The sequence below is a fragment of the Xiphophorus hellerii genome, chromosome 14 (genome assembly GCF_003331165.1).
Source record: "Xiphophorus hellerii strain 12219 chromosome 14, Xiphophorus_hellerii-4.1, whole genome shotgun sequence".
NCBI lineage: Eukaryota > Metazoa > Chordata > Actinopteri > Cyprinodontiformes > Poeciliidae > Xiphophorus > Xiphophorus hellerii.
Genome location: NC_045685.1, coordinates 20,041,248 through 20,060,474, shown reverse-complemented (window position 1 = coordinate 20,060,474; position 19,227 = coordinate 20,041,248). Strand labels below are relative to the sequence as shown.

Genomic DNA, 19,227 nt, shown 5'->3' with positions numbered 1-19,227 from the left:
CAATGAAACAGAGTTGAATATAGCAGCACCTGCTGGACAACAACCATTACTTCTGACAGTTTCATCTCTCACTGCTGGAACTAGATACACATTCACTCTCTTCTCTGTGTTTATGAATGTTAGAAGCAGTGGTGTAAACATCACCATTGCTACTGGTAAGCAGTAATGTAATTTGCTTATTATGTACACATATGTATTGTGCAACGCATGTTATAGAGCATCTGTGACATGTATCTTATCAGCAAGATATAGGTGCTTGTATCCTTCCTACTGTTGCATATGTAGAGCATGGATTTGTTTCAGTCTCAAATTGGGGGCATACTATGTAAAATCTATCTTCTTATTTTTCGGCAAAGGTCCTCAAAATGCAAAAAGCTTCAGAGAATCAGAACAAGATGAGAGCAGCATCACTCTGCAGTGGAATAAAATCAACAACAGCACCAGTTTAATGGATCAGAGACAAACATCCATACCCACACACTAAATTGCGTTAGCCTTAATTTAAGCCTTGGGAATGTTATGATAGATTTGCATTTTTCTATTTCGCAACTTAGTAGTTGACACTAATATAAAATAAAATTGGCACACTTTAGAAAATAGTTTTTTAAACTTTTAATATTTTCAGAAATACAAATCATGGATAAAAGACTGCTTTTCATCTTCATCACAGGTTTGTACCTTTTTGTTTTATTGATAAATCAGTTTAAATTGTAGAATAAAATATTGTTTGAACTCTTTCTAGAGTTTTTGAGTAGTATTAAAGGATGGTAAATCTACTTGGGTCAGCCTCCTAAAATAACTATTATTGACTATAAAGCAGAAACCAACTGGGCACCTTTCAGGTGAGCCATCAAGTATTTTAATTTAAAGTCGTTATTGCTTACACAATTATTTCAACTTTTGATCTCTTGGCTGAAACATTTTAATAAGTTAAACATTATTATTAAACTGACTTTTGATAATGTTTCTGCGTTACCTTTCTTGCCATGTCAAATTTCTTGATTTTTATCTGTTTTGGTTCTCCAAACATGCTGTTCCTCAACCTGATTATTTTCTGTTTCAGGAGCTCAGTTCAGCATCGCCTTTGCCCAAACTCGCCAGTATTACTTTGTAAACGTGTCTCTGGATTGGACCAGCGCTCAAAGTGTCTGCAGACTTGATTACACGGACTTGGCCACTATAGAAACCTCAGCTGATGTTGATGCTGTTCTCAATACCATGTCAAACTACACACGTTGGTTCCCAATTCTGTATACATTTAAAAAAATAAACGTTTTTCCAAAGCTGCAATACTTAAAGAAAAGAAAATATTTTAGGGCTTATATTTCTGTACTTCTTTTATAAGTAATGAACCTGTTTTGTTTGTTTTTAACAGGCAAGGCTTGGATAGGTCTGTATGATGAGCTGTACAACAGCTGGAAATGGTCTCTAGATGACAGCAGTTTCTATGGCGATGGAGAGTATACATTCAGAAACTGGTATCCAGTCTCACCCAATGACCTCTATGGACCACAGCTCTGTGTCAGACTTTTTTCAGTGAATACTGACTCTTTGCGCAGATGGGACGACCGTCAGTGTTCGGTTAGATACTCCTGCATTTCAGTGTCTAAAATGCAGGACTTACCTTTAAGCCGTGATTGTCCTGGACGATGTGGGCTGCAGAATACACACATTCACAGAAAAGTCTTTTTGATGAGTTGATGCAGATGGGTGTAGTTTTGACATCTACAGTCAGGAAGTTAATGCAAAATACAAACAATTTTCTTTAAACATTTTCCTTGTACTTGAACAAGAATGAGGATGTGCTGACACCAAACTAAACCCGGGACTTAAACTACATCCTGGTTAGATCTAATGAGGCATTCTGTTGTGTCATCAGTACCACTGAGGAGCACAGCAGGAGGTTTGAATATTTTAAAATACCTTTTTATTTACCGGTACTTATATAAGTTATCCTTTGTTTAATATTTAAACATTGACAAGTGAGAGCCTTGTCATAGTCCAGCTTGCATAAAAAATAAGGTTGATTTTGGGACAAAAACATTACCTGCTACTACCTGCACCACCACTTTGAACTTGTTGCAAAGCAAATATTCATGGAATGATAGAAGCTAATAAAGCACTTAGAATATTTTAGCTGAATTTTCTGTATTTGAAAAACCTGTAAATAACTATGAAACATTGAAAGCACAGTCACATACCATCGTTGATGCTGTTGCTCAAGTGACAAAAATAATAATAGAATCTTTTTATGACGGTTAGCAAGCAACGTTTAGATGCGCATTACCGCCATCTACTGGAATGGGTAGATGGGATGCTAAGCATATAAAAAAAAAACTATGTCCTCTCTGTCAAATTCTGCGTAAGGTATTTTAATTGATGTAAAATTTCCAGCTTTTAGGTTTCTGGCAGAGCTGGGAAAGACTAACCAGTTGCAGATTATTTGGTAGATTGAAACACTTATGTGCAGTTAGCCTACCATCAGATTATAAACCACTTAAAAAAAACTTCCAATGTCACCAAGTTATAAGAGTGAATATTTTTATTTTGTCTGATTTTAAATATTTCTCTCAAATATTAGAAAATGGATAGTTAAAGCAAGAGAAGTGAAAAACAACCCAACCACAACTCACCTACCCCAAAGAACCCAGCAGGGGGCGACAAAAGCGTAGAAATGAGCTATCTCAAAATTCAGAAGTAAACTGAAAGCATTTAACTGTGGGCAGCTGCATGTTTTGAGTTGAGACAGGTGTTTTGTTATACTCTTGTGAGCAGGTAAAGGATCGGTGCACATTTGAACAAACACATGAACAAGGAGGGAAAGACAGAAAAACCCCCACAGGGGTAATCAAATACTTTCTATTTAGTAAAATAATCACAGGATTAGACATGGTTATTCAATTAACATATTTCTGAGACCGGAGTTAGATGATTTTATCCTCACATCTTAATAAAAGTGTCACTTTAATTCAAAATAAGACAATTGGTCTTTTTAAGACTGAAACAAGAAAGTATGTCTGAAAGAAATTCAGTATGGTTTGATATGATACTAATCTTACAGCTTAGCATGACAAAAATAAAGAACAGCAGGCAATATTTTATTTAGTAAAATGTGTGTCCTGTTCCACTTGTTTCTGCCTAGTAAGCTGATTCAAAGTGTGAAGGAAACCCTCCTTACATAATTTTATATGTCCAAAACATATGGCCTCAAATAGTTAGTGTAGATCAGAACCCAAGCAGATGTTGCCAACTTGGATCTGGACTGACTGGGGTTATAAATCACATTAAAGTGCAATAAAGTGTAGGTCGTATAAAGCAATTCGAATAATGTTTGTATAGCAAAAACGAACATTATTCAAATTTGAAAACAAATAATGTTGATTAAATTCTAATCTAACAGAGTAAAAAGAAAATAGACAACGTTAAACTCAACAGAAACCAACACAATATATACATAAAAAGATAATGACAGCAATCCTAATAAATTCCACTTATAAAAGCAAACGAAAAACCCATCTGAACCACTAGTTAGACAAAAGAGTCATACATGATAAAATATTAATTAAGCAATGATAATTTTTTTCTAAGTAAATACATGTGACTGGTAATATATTAAATTTAAGAGAACAAAGACAGAAGTAAATATTCATTAAAGAAACTGGACTGATCCACAATTTCATCTTTGGATTTCTTCATGGTTTGATGATGCGAACCTTCAGGGAAAACTGTGATAAACCATGAACTTTGAAGAACTGAAAAACAAATCACGTTTTAAAGTTCTGAAAGTCATTTAAATTTATGTTGAATGATAGTTAAACCTAAAAAGATACAAAGTTCAACAAAGGCTAGTCTCACCTCTACTAAAACGTCTTCCATCTCTGAATCTGACAGTAGCGTCTGGGAATTTAATTGCAGTTTCATTCTAATAATATGGCCTGTTGACACAAAAAGACATAATTAAATGATTATGTCAAAATATAACAATTTGCATGGCAATTTTGGGGATTTTCAATACAGTTCAGAAATGAACACTAGTGTAACAATGGTTTAATTATTTGGTAAACTCTTTAACACAACTATTACCATCTAGTTTCCAGCAAGAGAGAGAAAATTGAGCTAACTTGAAGCTTTTCGCATAGCTTTACTTTCAGGGATCTCATTGACTGCTGGCATTGACAGTTGATTATAAATCTTCAAAACTTAAATCAAATTTGGTGAGTAGGCTAATTTATTAAAGGGAAAAAATAACTGCAAGCATCTTACAGATGGATTTACTTACTTGGTTCTTTAGTTGAAGGTCAAGCAGATTCCAGCACAATGATGGTTGGCAACATAAAAACAAGAATATATTGGATGAATGAACATCAAACAATTCTGGGGTAAAGAAGATTTGAACTCATATGTTTATTGAAATATTAAAATAATTACTTTATTCAATTTGTGTCAGTTATTTCTTTCAATTTGAAATAAAACCATTTGAAGCAAAATCTACTTTAAGTTAAACAAAATGCAAAAGTTTTGTGTATGTATATTTTTGTCAGTGAAGTTAATATAAGTAGGCAGTTTTTAAGTGAAAAGCACTTCCTGTGAAAGTCCACCTTTCCTGTTGCAGTTGACTTGTAAAAGTGCGGTTGCCAAAGCTCTATTTCTATCCATTTATACATTATAAAGACGTAAATTATCTCACCAAGGAAAGCTACAAGTTGTACTCCACTGCTTCTGATGTTCTCAAACACAGAGAAGAGAGTGAATGTGTATATGGTTCTAGGAGTCAGAGATGAAACTGTGTGAGTTACTGGTCCATCTCCATCTGGTGGATTGATGTTTGTCTCTGTCCCATCAGACTGGAGAACAAAGCTGGTGTTGTTGTTGATTTTATTCCACTGCAGGGTGATGTTGCTCTTATATTGTCCTGATTTTTGAAATCCTTCTGCATTTTGAGGAGCTGATATAGAAAAATGAGATGTTCAGAGATGTTCATCCAAATGATTTACACTGGTGGCTTGGACTAGTGACTCACTTTTGATGCTTTCTTTGCATCAAAAGCTGACGGCTTATGATGCAGAGACTCTCCAGTTTCTAAAATATCTTACCAGTAACAGCTTCAAATTGTACTCCACTGCTTCTGACGTTCTCAAACACAGAGCAGAGAGTGAATGTGTATTTGGTTCCAGCAGTCAGAGATGAGACTGTGTGGATCACTGGTCCATCTCCAACTGGTGCATTGATGTTTGTCTCGTTGCCATCATACTGAAGAACAAAGCCGATGTTATTGTTGATTTTATTCCACTGCAGGGTGATGCTGCTCTCATTTTGTCCAGACTTTGTAAATCCTGCTGCATTTTGAGGAGCTGATGTAGAAAGAGGAGATGTTCAGAAATGGCACAGATTAGATTTTTGCAATTGGGTTTTCTTGTATATCTATGAGTTACCAGTATCTTAATTCTAGCTCAGACAAAAACTATGTCCAGGTCAATCAATCAGTCATGTAGAGCAGAGGGATTATACGATTGCTTTTTGCCATGTATGTTGTAAACACATTATTGATCTTTCCATCATATCTTCTCACCTTACAAAGCTATAACAGGTTGTTCTATATTTGTAGCCATCTATATATTCCTTTTACCGTAAATTCCAGACTATAAGCCGCTACTTTTCCCCCCTCATTTTTTAACCACTGCGGCCTACACAAAGATCCAGCTAATGCATGTTTATTTTTAATTTTTTCATCCCACCAGAAACATTTTTCAGTAACAGTAGAGCGATCAAATTGACGAGTAGCTCACAGAGGTTCAATGCAATAACTAAAAGGCACATTCACTCAATCAAAGATAAAGAGACTTCCATCAGGCTCGTGATATCATAAATATGGATGAAGTACCTCTGACCCCACAAGAGGCTATAGTAGAACGTTTTTCATGCACTGTTTAGTAAAAAAGCATAAGCAACGTAATTTGTGTTACTGATCCTTACATATATTTAAAGGTAGCTATGTTCAAGGAGTGTTCGAAAAACAGCATTTAGGTATGCATTTGTTTATGTTACCATATGGATTAAATTAAAAGTTGAAAAATCCTCAATATCTTTCAGAGTAAACATCTGATATTACAATGTATAAGCACAACATTTATTTTATTTCTAAAATTGCTACAAGCGCACCTTTAGTCTGGAATTTACATCTAGATGTCTATAAGTCTTTTCCAGGATTTTCTCCCATTTGTACCTCATCCAAATGATCCAAACATAGTGGTCCAGGCCACAAAAGCTGACTGCTTTTTATGCAAAGAAGCAGTGACTCTCTGTCTGAAATGTCTTACCTGTGACAGCTATCAGTTGCTGTCCACTGCTTCTGATGTTCTCAAACACAGAGAAGAGAGTGAATGCATATTGGGTACCAGCAGTCAGAGATGAGACTGTGTGGATCACTGGTCCATCTCCATCTGGTGCATTGATGTTTGTCTCTGTGCCACCATACTGAAGAACAAAACTGGTGGTGTTGTTGATTTTGTTCCACTGCAGGGTGATGCTGGTCTCATCTTGTCCTGACTTTGTAAATCCTTCTGCATTTTGAGGAGCTGATGCAGATAAATGAGATGTTCATGAATGGCACAGTTTAGATTTTTGCAGTTGAGTTTTCTTATATTAGTTCCCTGTATCTTGTAGCTCAGACAAAAAAAAAAACAAACACCACCACAAACATGTCCTAGTCAATGACACAATTATGTAGAGCAGAGGGAATATATGATTGCTTTTTGCATCTATGTTGTAAACACATTATTGATCTTTCCATTGCATTTTTCCCCTTACAAAACTATTACAGGTTGTTTAATGTTTTCAGCCATCTATATAATTCTTTTAGACATCTTTAAGTCTTTCACTGGGTTTTCTCCCAAATGATCCAAACATAGTGGTCCAAGCCACCAGATCTGTCATTGAAATATCTTACCTGTGACAGCTGTCAGTTGCTGTCCACTGTTTCTCACATTCCCAATCACAGTGTAGAGAGTGAATGTGTATATAGTTCCAGCAGTCAGAGATGAGACTGTGTAAGTTACTGATCCATCTGCGGCATTGATGTTTGTCTCTGTGCCGTTATACTGGAGAACAAAGCTGGTGGTGGTCGCGCTCCACTGTAGAGTGATGCTGGTCTCACTTTGTGCCAGTACTATGAAAGGTGGAATTTCTAACACAGATAAATAGTACACGCATTACAATATAAATCATTATTTTTCTTTTACCAAACATAAAGATTATGCTACACATTTGGTTCGGTCAAGAAAATAACTGAAATTTCTAAAAATTTAACGATCAGTTAATTAGGGTTTGTGTATGTGTGTGTGGGCGTGGGTGCACGTGTGTGCACACTGAAATCATCTGGTTATAAAAAGAAAACAGATCATTTTTAATGTTTTGTAAATTATTACCATAAAACAGTACCTGTACAATATGCCAGATTGCACGAAATTGGTAGTTGAACTTTGTAGACGTAGTATCCTGAACAAAGTTTGATCTGGATGGTGTTTGAGGCAAAAGTAAAGCAGGAACCTGACCAGGCACCAAACACATTGCGAGTTACAATCTCATTAAGCTGGACTGGATGAGCCCCATTTATCCATAAAGGAGCATGAGTTCCACATCTTTGTTCTGCTACACATTTCTCTGGCATCTGAGCGCTGGTCTGACCCAAATAAAAGCGATACCAACCACTCCAGGCAATGTTTCGGTCACAGTGTAAGATTGAATTATCCGTATTCTTTGTTGAACGCCATGCATCATTCACCACAGTGTAGGTGGCACAGGGGTCAAGGCATTGAACAACTCCACTGGTGGTGATGCACTCTGTGCCTGAAGCACAACACTGACAGCCAGTACAAGAAGCTTGGTCATCATCAAATACAACATGTGGAAAAAAACAGAAGATAAACATTATAAGTTTAAAGATACCAAATACTTTTGTTTTTATTTTGACCTATCAGATTTTGAGAGAATATGAATGATGGATTTTCCTGAACCCAAGAATAGATTAACGGCTAAGTAAAATCACAATATCTTCCATAATTATCACTAAATGCAATTCCACAGTCTGACAGGTACATGTTAAATCCAGTTGCAGACCATTTTTCTACAGAGACTTAAGTCTCTGAAGATCTCTCTGATGTTTGCTGTGAACAATGATCAGAAAGTTCTCACTCCATTTCATTTTGAAACTGTTGCTGCTGTTAGGTTTAAGAAACTACACTGCAAATAAAACTCATTTTAAGAAATTTTATGACCAATTTCACTTTGCTGTCCTTCAAAGGAGACTCATGTTTAATTGTTAAACAGCAGGTTTTACAGTAAGCTCAATGAGAAAATTATTCTATAAATCCTTTCTCAACCTGAACCTTCTTGAACGACCAACCAACAGACTGCAAATACAACTAACAGATTTGTGGTGAGAAAAAGTCTCTCTTTCATAATAAGATGTAAAGTCTTACCAGCAGCTACAGAGACCAATGAAGTCGTTTGGAGAAAAACTGCCATCAAAACAGAAACAAAATGTGGAAACAGCAGATCAGTACATTTGAAATTAGACATTTACAAAAAATATATTAAAAACAATTTGCTAAATGTCCGAATAATAGCAGAAAAAACATATTTATGTAACATTAAGCAAGCCAACTAAAATTAGTATACCGTTAAACTGTTAGAGAAATCTCAGTGGGACTTCATTGATTTGTTTGACAAGATCATAGTTAAATCCAGGCGCACCTGTATTGTAAACACACCGCTTAAATGTTTGACATCATGTAAAAGTTTAAACAAATCAGTCAGGCTATCATAAACACTATAAACAAATCTGTTTTGTCCTATGAACATTGTAAAGATGCTGAAGTAGTCTCATTTTCCAATATTGGCTAAAAAAATATTTAGCAAGGAAGCTCACATTATCCATTGACAAAATGAAGAAGCCAGATTATAGTTTGAAAATGCACTCAGAAACAAATACCTTAATTTTTAGTGATAACAGAAGTGGGTTTTTTTCAATATATTGTTGTATCTGGAGAAAAAATGTGTAATTTAATAGACATATTCCAGCATCAGTTGAAGAAATCATCCTGAAAGTTATAGCTCAAAATTGGTCTTCTGAATGGAAAATGACACTAATGATTTTTTTAGATTATCAAGAAAGGACAGCAAAGTTAATGTTTTGGTGTAGCCATCACAAAACCCTGGTGTAAGCCCAATAGAAATAATTAGTTGAAACTATAAACAAAAGTTACACTTCTAGAAATTATAGATAATATTGATAATTCTAATGTAAATAAAAGTTGAGGAAAGGTTTGGACCCACGACTTCCTTGCATTGAGGTGAAAGTGCCAATCACACTTTATGTGCATTTTCGTGTACACTATAAAAATCCACATGTACAAAATGTACATAGTACACATGCAAATTTTCAACACGTTACTTTGATTTGAACCTTTTTCTAAGGTTGCGTCTCTGTCTCAGTTTCCCACTGTGGAAGAAAGTCTAAAAGAAAAAAGACTTTAAGAAGTTAGAGTAAAAAAAACAACAGACACAAACCTGAGAGCCCAAACATGATGAGCCTGTAATCCATCAGTGAAAGCTTGAAATAAAACAGTGTCAAGAAAATATGTTCTACATCCAAACACTATAAATGCATTTCACGACACAGACAAGCGGATGACTGCTTCAAGGCTTCAAGACATACATAGACAAAGTCTTGAGATGCTCTGCATGTTTAAAGGTGCTGCAGATGGGCGTGGCATTCATGGTAGAGATGCATCTCTTCCATGAATGCCACATATGCATATACTGTCTGTCACATTCCAGGATGTGTGACAGTAAAAGAATAAGGATGAAAGCAGATCAGTGTCATTTGAGTTAGTAGAGTTCAACATTTCTAGAGTTCATAGAATGAGCAGTTGCATCATTCAATGTGTTTTATCACCAACATTGTACTTTGTTAGACTAAACGTTGAGTGTCTGAACAGGCGGTCAACAGTTTAGGAGAAGCATAGGGGACTTGTACTCTCATCATGTCTTTTTACCCAAACATGTAAGACTTCAAGTAAAGACTGGAGGCATCCCTGCTAAAACACAGTTCAATCAAATGATTGAGTTATCTCTTCAGCATTGAAACTAAGTTTAGCAAAGGTCTGATGATGAGAAATTAATTAATTTCAGGTGTACTTTAGCAGGGATGCATCTAAAACCAGCAGGCCAGTAGCTCTTGAGAATGATGGGAGTCTTGTTAGCATAAAGTTACTAGTGAAAGTTACTGTCAGTGGACTTTGTGCTAGTGTAGGTTTGGTTTAGTGATTTAGTGGGACAGATTTCTGCATTCACACAGCAGCTGAATGTGACCTAAATCCTACGCAAAACAGAGGGAGATGGAAGAGAACAGTCAGTTTTTGTCTGACCACATGTTCTCTCTAAAACTGGTCAATTGCTGGTTCTTTTGTATTTTCTTGGTAATTTCCAAATATTGACCTAAAACTGGTGTGATGGCCACGTAGTCAGTGACCCCCCATGCCAACACCTTTCCACTTTTAGTTTTCATAATCATATCACACCTACTGCAGCACAAAATATGTCTTTGTTCATATTTTCATTAGTTTGACAATCTTAAAAAACATTAGTTCTAACTGTAGTGCACACAATCAGTTAACGTCTGCATATTTAATTCTGTGAAGCATCTTTTTAATGTTGTGTTTTCCTGTTTTGGTAGAGCTGTGGAGAAGTTTCTCATCACATCACGTCAGACTGGATCCAAATATATTATATGCAAAGATGTACCTACTAGAATTTAGCATGCATGAGTTTGGGATTACAGGCTTATCCTGTTTAGGTTCTCAGGTTTGTATCTGTTGTTTTTCTTATTCAGCTAACAAGCTGTAAAGCCGTTAAGTTCCAGAGAATCTAGAGAACCCAAGCTTTAAGTATAGATGACATGGTAATGGAGTCTATTTTATATCACAACTGTTACTGATGCTGCAGATAATACTTTCCTGTGAAATGGATCTGCCATAGATAACTTGGGAAAATGAAAGTAATGAAGCACCTTACACTGTGTAGGTGATATTAGACAAGCAAGAACAATGCACGGTGTGCGTAGTTCTATTTGCCTTTGTATATATAAGCATTGGACATTTACAAATTTCTGTGCAAGGAAGATAAGAAACTTTGCAATTCAAAGCAGAAAGTGTGAATGAAGCACCTCGTGAAAGAAAGTAAACAGTGCTTCAGCCTAGAACATGAGATAGAAACAAGATATTTCTGAAACCAATGTTTTTGTTCTTCACACCGAAAGCCGTTTCTGCCATGCAGGGGCGACAGTTTATCAGAGGATAGTAGTTTATGTATTTATCCTTTCTTTACTTGATCTTTAATCACAAGAGCATAATATGATATCATGCTAAATATGAAATGTAGCTAAAAACCTGGAACAACAGATGGATAAAATCCCTGAATGTTTTTAGTTTGCTTTTGTGACTGCAATTTAAGACGCTACAGTTTTTTATGTCTTTGTCGCCCCCTGTTGGGCTTGTTGGGTGACTGATTTGTGGTTGTTTTTCCTTTCTTTTGTTTTAACTGATAATTCTGAGTAACAAATTGATACAGAGGAATCAAGAATGTTTTTAAGTGAATTATAATCTGATTATGAACACACCTAAGGAGTTTTTGAAATAATTAGTTCCTATGTTAAGGAGGGAGAAGCAGATTATTTCAGACAGCTGAAATATTTGGTTCCCTCCACATAGCTTTGGTAATTAAAGAGCAAATGTTTTCAAATTCTCAATGATAGTTGTGTGTGATGGTAGGACTAAGCGACCTAAACCTCAAAATGATTGGTTAATTCTTGTCCCAATGGAAAATGAAACATTACAAAGTGTGAGATTCAGGCTGAAATATTGTGTTCCTCTAAAAGCACTTATTTTCTCCTTTGAAAGGAGAGGAACTTTGTTTTCATATATTTCAGTAAGGCATTTAGTACAAATGCAATGACCAATAAACAACATTTACAATAAAAAATAGCAACTGGAAATATCTATTATCCAGTAATGTGTCATATTTTACATTAGAATGGGATTTGCCAGAATCCTACATTATTTTCAGTAAGTTAAATTTTTTGTGAACTGCTATCAACTAAGTTCCAAATAAAAAATTACAAACCTATCCTAACATTCCCAAGGCTTAAATACTGAGTGTCTAAAATGCAGGACTTACCTTTAAGCCGTGATTGTGCTGGGCGATGTGGGCTGCAGAATACACACATTCACAAAAAAGTCTTTTTGATGAGTTGATGCAGATGGGTGTAATTTTGACATCTACAGTCAGGAAGTTAATGCAAAATACAAACAATTTTCTTTAAACGTTTTCCTTGTACTTGAACAAGAATGAGGATGTGCTGACACCAAACTAAACCCGGGACTTAAACTACATCCTGGTTAGATCTAATGAGGCATTCTGTTGTGTCATCAGTACCACTGAGGAGCACAGCAGGAGGTTTGAATATTTTAAAATACCTTTTTATTTACTTATTGTTACGGCTACTCTTGGATTTTAACAAAAATCAAAAATCAAAAGGTGCCAGAGTAGCTTCTAGGAGGAGGGTTTTCCGACTCATCCAAACTAAAGCACTCGCGGAAAGTTTTCTGGTGGCAAACGGTGACTTTATCAATGTACAAAAATAACAGAAACACTCTCCGAGTTGACTTTCCAAAAATGTAAAATTAAACTTTATTTGGTACGGTGGAAAAACTATTTCACCCCTCGCTCCTTAACCAAACAATCAGATGCCCTGCAGCAGCTGCTTCCGCTGCCTAATCACAGCAGGAGGTCACCTGATAAGGAGGAGGGTCTAAACAAAACAAATAAATAAACAAGTTACAATAGATATATTATTTATATAAATTTAGATCTGTAACCTTAATACATTAGCAAAAATAAATGAATCCACTTCTTAATAGGCTCCAACATCCCGGCCCCTAATTGTTAGCCTTAGCAAAGTAACAATTACAAAAATAATATTCATAGGAGCCTAGTATCTAGCAAAAACATGACATAAATTTAATCATGATCTTTAAAAATCAATGTTCATAATCCTTTTGTCTATAAATGTTATCTAGAGCCTCTCAACATTTCTAATGCTTAAAGCAGTCCATAGTAAATATTAGAAAGACTTTTATTTCATCCTGCTGCCTCCATTAAAAGACAGAGCTTATCTATTGGTCGCTGGATAACATTGGCTTTGGTTTTAACCAAAACACTTCTAACAAAGCCTTTGGCATCTGGAAAAGTCTTCATAACACGGCCCATTGTCCATGCGCTCCTTGGTGCCGAGTTATCCACAATAACAACCAGATCTCCAGGGCTGAAGTTCCTCTTTTTGCTGTTCCACTTGCTTCGTTCTTGCATGAGTGGGAGATACTCCCTTATCCAACGTCTCCAGAAAAGATCTGCAAGATACTGTGCTTGTCTCCATCTTCTTCTTGAATATTGATCTGTTTTGTCAAAGACTCCTGGTGGTATGGTTGCCTTCCCTTTCAGCTGGAGTAAATGGTTTGGTGTTAGTGGTTCTAAGTCATTGGGGTCATTTGACACTGAAGTTATTGGCCTGTCATTTAGGATGGCTTCTACTTCACATAGTGCTGTTGACAGGGTTTCATCGTCCAGTGTTTGTTCCTTTAGAATAGATGTGAGGGTCTTTTTGATTAGACGTATTAGTCTTTCCCAGACTCCACCGTGGTGAGCCCCATAAGGAGGGTTAAAAATCCATTTTATTCCCTCTACTAAAAGAGCCTTTTGGATTTTCTGATGATTTAGCTCTCTTAATGCTTCTTGTAGTTCCTTTTGTGCTCCCACAAAGTTTGTCCCACAGTCTGTTCTGATGCTCATCATTGATCCTCTTCTGCAGATGAATCTGCGTATAGCATTTATGCATGAGTCTGTGGTTAAGAAATTGGCCATCTCCAGGTGGACAGCTCGACTCACCAGACAGGTGAATATGACTCCCCATCGTTTCACCTGAGCTCGTCCTCTTTTTACTTCAATAGGACCAAAGTAGTCAATGCCAACATGACTAAAAGGAGGTAGGTCTGGAAATAAACGGTCCTCAGGAAGGTCCGACATCTTCTGTTCACCAGGTTTTGCCTGTATGCGTCTACAGAATACACAGCTCTTGATAATTTTTCTGGCTAAAGAGTTTGCATGTGGGAGCCAGAATTTCTGCCTTAGCTTGGAGAGCATGTGGCTCCTTCCTGAATGTCCAACTTGGTGATGAATTTGTTGTAAGATGAGGTTAGATATGTGTGAACCTTTAGGTAAAATGATCGGGTTTTTCTGGTGGATTGGCATTGTACTTTTATTTATCCTGCCGCCAACTCTCAAAATGCTACCATCAAGCATCGGATCCAGTTTGAGAATGGTACTTCTTGAACTAAGAGGTTTGCCATGTTCCAAGTAAGTAAATTCACAGTCAAAGTAGCGTTTTTGTTCAAAACAAATTATAGCTTTCTCTGCATTTTGCATGTCCTCCACAGACAGGTTTTGGGTTTCATGTTGATTTTTCAGCTTTTTCATCACTCCTGAAGACAGGTGAGTTTGACTTTTTCTTTGCTGGCTTAGCAGTAGAAGATGTCTTTTCACTTTTAATATCCAGGCTACCGACTTCTGAAGTTTGTTCCATGATGAATGATACTTGATTAGCTTGCATACTGGATGTTGATCCTCCACTATCACACTGTAGATTGTGATCTCCTTTCTCACCTCAGGATCGTTTGCTGGTATTTCTTCCAGACCTTCTGTGTGCCTCGGCCATGTTCTTTTTTCTCTGCTGAGATATTCTGGACCGGTCAGCCATTTTGAACTTACGAAAGATTCCACATAAAGCCCTCTTGATGCGTCGTCGGCTGGGTTGACTTTTGAACTTATGTATCTCCACTGGCTGGTGTGGGAGAGGTCATGGATTACTGCAATCCTGTTGGATACAAAAGTGTGAAATCTTTTCGTTTGATTGTGAATATATTTCAACACAGATGTACTATCTGTCCAGAAAGTTGAATCTGTAAGTGGTAATTGCAGCTCCTTCTTTAGCATTCGATCCACTTTTACAGCCAATGTTGCTGCTGTGAGTTCCAGTCTGGGTATGGTCATCTGCTTTAGAGGTGCCACTCTAGCTTTTCCAAATATGAAGCAGACATGGATTTGACCTTGGTGATTTGATAATCTGAGGTAGCTTACTGTACCATAGCCTGACTCACTTGCATCACAAAAGTGATGCAATTCAGCAGTTTCCACAGGATCAAAGTTTTCAGGCTTTATGCACCTTGCAACTTGAAAGTCATGTAGCAGATTTAACTCCTTGAGCCATCTTTGCCAAGGCTTTGCAAATTCCTGGGGAATGACATGATCCCATCCATATTTGGTTTGGCAGAGTTCTTGGAGTAATTGTTTGGCTTTCAGGACGAAAGGAGAAAGAAATCCTAATGGGTCATATACTGAACTCACTGTGGAGAGTATACCTCTTCTGGTAGCAGGTCGACTCCTGATGATTACTTTAAAGCTGAAGGTGTCACTGAGAGTGTCCCAGTGGAGTCCAAGTGCAGACTCAACTGTTATTTGTTCTTTCAGCTTTTCTTTGTCTAGATCTAGTTCCTTAAATGCTCCAGCTCTGTGATGTTCAGGGATACTTGCCAGCACTTCATGATTGTTGCTGACCCATTTTGTTAATGTGAAACCTCCCTCACTGCATATTTTGGTGAGATCTGTGACAAGCTTCATTGCCTGCTTTACTGTTGCCACTGATCGGAGGCAATCATCCACATAAAAGTTACTTTTAATGGTTTCGATAACCTCATCAGAATAATGCTTCTGGTTGTCAGCAGCAGTTTGACGCAGAGCAAAATTAGCGATGCTTGGGGATGATATAGAGCCAAAGAGGTGAACTTTCATCCTGTAAACCTCCAGAGGTTTGTTAATGTTCCCTTCTGGCCACCACAGAAACCTCAGGACATCTCTGTCTTTTTCATCCACATAGACTTGATAAAACATTGCCTCAATGTCTGCCATTACTGCGATTGGTTCTTGGCGAAACCTTAGCAGTACCCCAATAAGGGCGTTTGTTAAATCAGGCCCTTGGAGGAGCTCCTTGTTCAGAGAGGTTCCTTGATATGAGGATGTACAGTCAAACACCACCCTCAGTTTGTGCTTTCGCTTATGGTAAACACCATGATGTGGAATGTACCAGACATGTCCATCCTCCCTGCAAAGCTGCTCAAATGGAACCTTTTCTGCATAGCCCCTTTTCAAAATGTCCTCCATAAATGATGTGTATTCTTCTGCATACATCCTATCCTTCTTAAACCTTTTCATAAGGTGCTGTGTGCGTTCCTTAACCATTTTATAGTTATCAGGCATAACTTTATCTTTATTTCTGAAAGGAAGTGGTAGGTGATAGTGTCCATCTTTAATATACAATGAGCCAGAAGCAATCTCCATAAAACACTTATCCTCAACAGACATCTCAATTTTCTCCTCATATAAGTTCTCAGAGAAATCCTGGTTATATTGTCTGATGAGCAGATCCTTCAATTCAGTAACAGAAATTCTGTTACTTGACACTGCAATAGGCCCAGCATATTCTGCGGTACTATCAACACCAAGTGGTCCAGTTACCACCCATCCAAGTACAGTTTCCACTGCGTATGGTCCATTATCATGACTATTTATTATTTTCCATGGCTCTAATGCTCGAGGAATGTCAGTTCCAATGAGGAGTTCAATGTCTGCCTCAATTTTCTTTAAATGGACACCCCTGAGATGAGGCCACATCTCCAGATCAGCTTGTGTGATGATGTTTCCTTTTGAGACAGGTATTTTATCCTGTGTGTAAACCTTCGGCAGGTCCAAGTATGTACAGCCTTTCAAATCTCCCACCTCTAGTCCTCTAACCTCATAGGTTTCTGCAGGCTTTTCCTGTCCCATTGTTCGCAGAAGTATCTCTGTTTTGCGTCCTTTCAAATTTAGTCGGTTCATTAATCTTACAGTACAAAACGTTGCAGTGCTGCCCGGGTCAAGGAAAGCATAGGTCTGAATATATTTGTCCCCTTTTGCCACCTTAACTCGGACGGGAACAATTGCAAGTGCACATTTTCTCCCGGCCCCGGTTGAGTCACCTGCTGAAACAAGAGCACTGCTTATGGGAGTTTCTTCAATCTCAGTTTGACTGTCCTGCTTTGAGACTTTTGCACTTTTAATATGGAGTACTGTTGGATGTCTCATTTGACAAACTTGACACATTAGTCTCCTCTTACAATTTTTGCTTAAATGACCTTTTCGTAGGCAACCAAAGCAATATCCGTGACTTCTTAAAAATGCAACTTTACTATCACGTGACTCTGTTTTAAAATGCAAACAGTCAGTTAAGTTGTGTTTTCCTTTGCAAAATCCACAGTGAGGGATAATGGGACTGGGTGTGGTTTCAGGAGGTGGTGGAGGCAAAACTGATTGCTTTATAGCACATCCTGTATTCTCGGTAACTATTGATGTTGCAAAGCTGCTGTTTTTACCTCTTATTGATTTTAGTTCACCTTTGCCTCTTGGGAATGTTTTTTTGGTTGTTGTTTGGTCTTGAATGTCTCCAAACAAAGGATCCAAAAGCATGTTAGCATGATTTTCCACAAACTCAACAAGATGTTTAAATCTGACTCTCCTGCCAGTTTTCTGTTGTATTTCATAAGCTGTGGTTCGCCATCTTTCTCGCAGTTTATAAGGTAGTTTGGATGCTAGCAGCCTTAAGTTTGATGGGATTTCAAGGTCCTCTATGTACTGTAAATCTTGCATTACATTACAACATCCTTTCAAATACATTGCATATGCATACAGCATTTTTCCATCCTCAGCTTTAATTGCTGGCCAGTTCAAGGCTTTATCCAAATAAGCTCCAGAAACTTTAATTTCATTTCCAAAGTGCTCCTTTAAAAGTTGTTTAGCTTCTCTGTAGCCTTTACTTCCTTCCATATGTAAGCAGCTGCGAACCAAATCTCTTGGCAAACCAGATGTAAATTGTTCTAGATAATACAGTCTGTCTTTATCATTTTTAGTCCTGTCTTCAATTAATTGTTCAAATGCATGAACAAAAGACTGGTATTTTAATGGGTTACCATCAAACACAGAAATATTTCTCGGAGGTAACAAAGACAGGTTTTGCTGGCTGACAATGAGTTCTGCTATGTCATTTTGTCTTTGAATAACAACATTAAAATTTTCATTAGCAGCAGTAACAGCCACATCTGGGTAATCTTGTACAGTTTGAGATGCATTATGATCATAAGTTGCAGCTTCAGTTTCACTTTCAGTGGGATTCTTATTTTGAGGTTTATTCTCTGCTGTGCTTAAACTCCTGGGAGAAGATTTACATCTCTCAAAAATAGTCCGTTGAAGTGGAGTTTTTGGTATAGCACCTAGCTGCATAAATTCCACATTGCCCTCTATCGACTCTGGTTCTTGATGAGAGCTATAATATTCATTCATGCCATCACCTAAAGATGGTTTCTGATCCACCTCATCACTTTGCAAGGTCTTTATTTTAGCGGTTGATGCTGCAAGATCAGCTTCTAGCTCAATTCGCTCCATCTTTAACTTCAAGTTTGCTTCCTCCATTTGCAAAGCATGTTTCTCTTTCAAGGCAGCTACTCGTGCCAGTGCAGCAGCCTGTTCTGCTTTGGCCTTTTTTAACTCTGAAGAGACTGAGGAAGATCTGGATGCTGATGATCTTATGGAAGAAGAGGATTTTGATTTCTGTGATACATTGGATATGCTGTCAGATGGTCTGATTGTTGATTGTACAATGTCTTTTTTCCATGTTTCAACATCGTTCAAAAAATAATTTAGGTTAGTTATTCGAGGCTCAAACCAGTCATCGTAATCATTTTCTTTTTCTTCCTCTGATAAGAGCTCTTGAACTAACTTATGAGCATTTCTAAACTCATCCACAGCTTCCTTAAATGCTTGCACTGATTCATTGACTGCATCAACATTTCCTGCATCCGACATCAAAGTCTTGATTTCATTAATCTTTCTAGTACAGGCACCCAGTCTGCCTCTGCGCGAAAGAACGCGCACCTTTAACATGTCCTCAGACGCAGGAGGAGTTTCAGGATCAGACATCGTTAATTATCACACAGATCCCTTCTCTGTCAAATAAGTTCATCAATAAAA

The 19,227-nt window shown here is 37.3% G+C and overlaps 1 long non-coding RNA gene across 1 annotated transcript; it reads left to right on the top strand.

Annotated features, from left to right (window-relative positions):
* The first annotated feature begins 380 nt into the window (after nucleotides 1–380).
* On the top strand, nucleotides 381–15,196 carry LOC116732423 (uncharacterized). Its single transcript, XR_004341782.1, has 3 exons — nucleotides 381–443; nucleotides 5,322–5,326; nucleotides 15,186–15,196. It is a non-coding gene; the product is annotated as an uncharacterized LOC116732423 (long non-coding RNA).
* Nucleotides 15,197–19,227: the final 4,031 nt, after the last annotated feature.